We start from the raw sequence: 6,000 nt of genomic DNA, 5'->3' as shown, positions 1-6,000 counted from the left end.
ATACACACACACACACACACACACACATATATGGTACACATGCAGCTATATATTCACAAATGGGAGTGAACTTTAAAAAATCTTGAAAATTTTCCTTTTTTAAAAAAGTTTACAAACACACACAGACACATACACAAATATACTGAGTATATAAATTTTTTCAACTTTTTTTCCTTAGATCTAATAGTATACATAAAATTGCATACTAATTAAATACTATCTTAACATGACAAATTTAAAAGTTTCAAAATTGGATTCGTTCTCCTGTTCCAACCTCACAATTGTTGCTCCACTTGAGCTCACTATGGAAACCACTATGCTAACCCATCTCATTGAGGGCTTTTCTCCAGTTTTGCTGACCCTCCACTTTTTCCCAGCGTGATACCCTTTTCAGAGACTGGTAACTCTGCTAATGTTTCCAGAGTATTTGAGAGGAAATCTAATAGTCTATCATCAACAGCATCCTAGGTATACTGTTATCCAAGACAGATTTATTTGGTCTTTTGGCACTCCCTGGTATAGTCAAAGTTATTCAACAATGAAACCATTGACTTCCCAATTGTCTTCTTTATTCATTGTCCAGATTTAGCATGCATAAAAAGATATCAAAAAGACCATGACAAGGGTGAGCCACAAAGTGACATATTTGCTTTTTACACTTTAAAATCTTCTGCAATATTTTTGCTTGAGACAAAACACTGCTTGACTGCCCCTGCAGTGGGTGCTAGTTATGGATCTCAATAAGATCAATCCTTGAAACTTCATTATTTTATTTATCATTGTGTTGCTTATTGATCTACTTGTGAAGATTCTTATATTTTCTTTACATTGAGATGTAATTAATACTGAAGGCAATAGTCTTTGATTTTCATTAATAAATGCTTCAAGTGCTTTTTTCTATCAGCAAATAAGGTTGTATCATCTGTATATAACAGGACGTTAGTAAATCTGGTATTTTCATTTTTATGTTATTCATCATTTACTATGATACACCCAGTTGAATGCCTTTACGTAGTAAAGGAGACACAAGTAAACATTTTTCTTACATTCTCTGCTTTCAGCAAAAATCTGTCTGACATCAGGAACAATATTCCTCATTCTGAATTCTTGTCGAAATTCTGCTTTATTTTTTGGTAGTTCTCTGACAAGGTACCGCTTGAATCATTTAAAATATTCTCTTCATCAGATTTTCTTGCATGTTACAGTAATTATACTGTTGGATAATCTCTATGTCCTTTTGGAGAACTTTCATTTGGAACCAGGACAAATATGGTTGATTGACCCAGTAGGTCTCTTCCAAATTTCTTGGCATGGACAACTGAGCATCTCCAGCACCATATCAGTTTTTCGAAACATCTAAATTGGAATCCCTTCAATTCCTGGAGGCCTTTTTAAAAAGAAATGTCTAAGGGCATCAGGACTTTTTCCTTCAAAAACCTTCAATCTGTGATACCATACTACCTCCTGATAGAATTGAATATTGACCAATTCTCTTTGATAGAGACTATCTCTTCTATTTCTTTTGATGTTTCCTACATCGTTCAGTATTTTGCCAAAACTTTCCTTCAGTAGTGCAACTCAAGGCTTGACTGTTGACTTCAGTTCATTGAGCAAGGAAAATGCTGAGTTTGTTCGTCTTTGGAGTTTTCTAGCTTCAAGGCTTTGTACAATTGGTAACAGTACTATAGTCTTTTAGCGTTGTCCTTCAAAATATTTTCCTTTTTTTCATCATTTCTTCATTTTCTGTTAGCAAGTTACACAGTGTCCTCAAGAAAAATTTTTTGGCCTGTCTTTTAAGTGAACTTTTGTTTTCCTCGTGTGTTATACTTGATTTTTGCCCCCAAACTTGTCAAGTGTTTGGTCATTTGTGTTGAATGTATCAAATATAATCTTGAAATGATCTCTGGGTGGATTGACACAGTAGCTGTATCAATGGGCGCAAACAAAGGCACAATTGTGAAGATGGGACAGGCTGGGCCATGTTTCTTCAATTGCCCGTGGGTTTTCTGGGCATTGGAACTGACATGACAGCACCTACCATGACGTACCAAGGTTATACTTTGATCCTCATGTCCTTCAACTGGAACATGCACCTGAGTTATGAGTTCTTTAGGTTGTTTTAACTTTGTTCTGATTGATAATGTGGAGTACTTTCATAATCTCTTTCTACAGATTTAATAATTTGATTTTTGTGTATTCCATTTGGTGAGTTTCACAAATATTATCCTAGTTTATAATGCTGGAAAAACATATCTGTGATAAATAAATCATGAGCTTTGTATGATTTTTATCATGCCACCTCCGGAATCATTTTTATGAGCGAGGCCACACTTTCTACTGCTCCCTCTTCTTGGTCTCTAACACGTGCATTTTAGTCACTCGTAATACCACCACTTCCTGATAGCGCCTTTCCTCCTCCATCTCAGACTGCAGAAGGAGGTAAAATGTTCAAATATTTATATTTCCTATTAGAGATTGGATTATGAATTTGAATAGTTGTCATATGAATTATCTTTTCTTCTAGGGGTAGGGTGGACATTATACTCTCACTGACATGTTCTTTTTAATGATCGAGACGTTATTCTGGTACAAATTGTATAGTACGCCAAATCATTTTCCAATTCCAAATGTCCACTACTAATCCATGTCAGCACACTGCTACTTAAGATATCAGTCTTCATGTGTCCCATTTTATTTTTGATGACTTTCAGTTTTCCTAGATTGTTACATTGTACATTCCATGTTTGAATTATTAATGAATGTTTTCAGGTGTTTCTTCCCATTTTGGCCATGTTATCTCAGCCAATGGAAATATCGAAACATTAAGCCATCCTCATCATTAGAGTAACTCTACCACAGAGTCAGCACTTTCTCAGTCATCGTTTGAGTGCCTTCCATGTGGAAGGACTCATTTTCGGGAACCAAGTAACTTAGATAATGTCCACTGTTTTTCTTAAGGATTTTATTGGTCAGAGTCTTTTTGTCGTAATTAGATTCCCTAGGTTCTTTGTTCTAGTCTGTATATCTTGAAAATAGTAGACATAAATAAAACAACAAGAGAGATATCATCACTTCAAACCAGACATGGTGTTAAAACCCTACAATATTGCCTGCTATCATAGATAAATAATGTTACTTCAATCCGACCAAGGAGATCCTTTGCTATTCTACCGAGTGGAAACTACTCTGTTTTCCCTAATTGCTAGCAGCATGGACAACCACTTTTCTGCCATTTTGTCCCATGGTGGCCTTCTGCATGTCTGGCATGCTGGAAGCTAGTCGCAGGTTTTAGCAGAGCTTCCAGATTAAGAACAGACTACAAAAGTGAAGGGTGCTGTCTATTTCTGGGGAATTAGCCACAGAAAATCTTTTGAATAGCAACAGCAAAACTGTCAGATACTAAAAATCTCATCTCAGAGATAATACAAGAAACCAAGCCTCTCATGCAGGAAGACACTTGCAGTAGGACGGAAGAACTCCTTTTCAAAGCAGGGTTGCAGTGGATAGAGGAACGCATTAGGGGCTTCTTTGGCAATTGGGCATGACTCAAAATATGAAGAAACAATTATAAACACCTATGAATAATCAGAATGTTGACTGTATCAAGTATAAATCAGGAAATTTGGAAGTCTTCAGAGTTGAAAGGAGCACATTAAGATGAATGTCCCGGGTACTGCTGAGCTGAACTGGACTGGTAAGGTCATTTTGAATCAGAAAATCATGTGTTTTACTATGCTGAAAATGGCAAATTCAAGAGGACTGGGGTCCCATTCATCTTCCAAGACATTTCAAGATGATTTTTAAGAATTTTATCTCAACACATACAAGGAAATCCGGTATTCAAATATATGCACTAACCATTCAAGAAAATGATAAAGAAATTAAAGAATTCTGATAACTCTTTCAGTCTGAAGTTAATCAACAATGCAATTAAGATGCACTGATAATTATTGGTGATTTGAATGCAGATGTTAGAAACAAAGAAGAAGGAACAATAGTTGGAAAATATGACTTTGGTGATAAGCCTGAACCTGGGTGCAAGAGTAATGACTTTTTCAGTGCAATTTTTTTCCCGACAACATAAATGGTGACTATACAATGAGTTTCTTCAGGTGGAATAAACAAAATTCAAATTGACTCCACCTGTGGGGAGAGAGTATGGAGAAGCTCAATGCTATCAGCTAAAAGGAGATCAGTGTCTTGTTATGGACCAAAACATTATTGCTTATATGTAAAGTCAGTTTGAAGCAAAAGAAAATTAAGTCTATGAGAACCAAAATTTAACTGAGAATATCCTCTCTGAATATTGAGAACATCTCAAGAACAAACTTGAAAAATTAAACACTAATAATAAAAGTCCTGATGAATTGTGGGATGATATAAAAAAATCATTCATGAATAAAGCAAAGAGGTACTAAAGAGATAAGGAAAAAGATCAAGGTGCATGTCCGAGGATCATCTGAAATGTGTTCTTAATTACAGAGCAGCTAAGGCAAATGGGAAAGAAATGATGAAGCCCCAGGGTTGACTAGTAATTTTCCAAGGGAAGAGGAGAAGATAAAGTCAAATATCATATCTAAAAGTAAAGAGACCTACAGTGAAACACCAAAAGAACACAGTCAGCATGTCTTATATTTGAAAGAACTAAAGAAAAAAATTCAAGCTTTGAGTTGCAATATTGAAAGATTCAGTGGGGAAAATACTGATTGATGCAGGGAGCTTCAAAGGAAAATGGAGACAGTCATGGCTCTGAAAGAACTAGATATCGAAACATGTAAAGATGTATCATACAGACAGCTATTTGGTAAACTGACTGGAAGAGAGCCATATTGGTACCTATTCCAAAGAGGGCGACCCAACAGAATGCTCAAATTATGGAACAATATCACTGATATCACATGTCAGAAATATTTTAATGATGATCATCCAACAACATTTGCAGTGGTACATCACCAGAGAACTGCCAGAGGTTCGGGCCAAATTCAGTAAAGGACAGAGAACAAGGGAAATCATTGCTGATGTTAGATGTATCTTGGCTGAAAGTAGAAAATACCAGAAAAGTGTTTATTTGTGTTTTGTTGGTTATGCAAAGGCATGTGCCTGTGTAGAACATAACACAATTTGGATAGCAATGAGAAGAAGGAGAACATTTCAATGCATTAATTAGGAACTTGTACATGGATCAAAAGGGAATACCGCATGGTTTAAATTCAAGCAGGTATATCAGGGTTGTATCCTCTCGCCATATTAGTTCAATCTGTACACTGAGAAAATAATCAGAGAATCATGATTATCTGGGGAAAAAAACAGCATCAGGATAAGGGAAAGTCTTGTTAACAATCTGTGATATGCAAATAAAACAATCTTGCTTGGAGAAAGTGATGAGGACTTGAAACATTTGCTAATGCAGATCGAGGATTGCAGCCTTCCATATTATAACCAAAATCCTCACAAGTGCACCAATAGATACCATCCTAATAAACAGAGAAAAGATTGAGGCTGCCAAGGATTTTGTCTTGCTTAGATCCACAATCAATGCTCATGTATACAGCAGTCAAAAGATGAAATGATCTAGGCTATTGGGTAAATCTTTTCCTCAACACCTTTATAAAGTGTGGAAGAGTAAGCATGCTACTTTAAGGACTAAGGTACAGCTGACCCAAGCGATGGTATTTTCAATAGCCTCCTATGCATGTTAAATTTGGACATCAAATAGAAAAGACCAAAAAAAGATTCAATGCATATGAATTATGATACTGGTGAAAAATATTAGAATAAGTACACACAGAAGGCTTTGTAGAAACAAGGGTTGTGAGAGTTGGTTTCATGCACTTTGGACACGTTGTTGGGAGAAGAGGACATCATGCTTGGGAAAGGAGAGGGCAGCGAATTAGAGGACGATCCTCAACAGTATGGTTTGACACGGTGGCTGCAACAATGGGCTAAATAAGAAGACATTTAAGAATAGCACTGCACAGAATGGTGTTTCCTTCTGTCGGA

This window comes from Echinops telfairi, unplaced genomic scaffold (genome assembly GCF_000313985.2).
Source record: "Echinops telfairi isolate 266 unplaced genomic scaffold, ASM31398v2 ScPeMD7_1713;HRSCAF=2227, whole genome shotgun sequence".
Taxonomy (NCBI): Eukaryota; Metazoa; Chordata; class Mammalia; order Afrosoricida; family Tenrecidae; genus Echinops; species Echinops telfairi.
Note: the sequence above shows the minus strand (reverse complement) of the source record.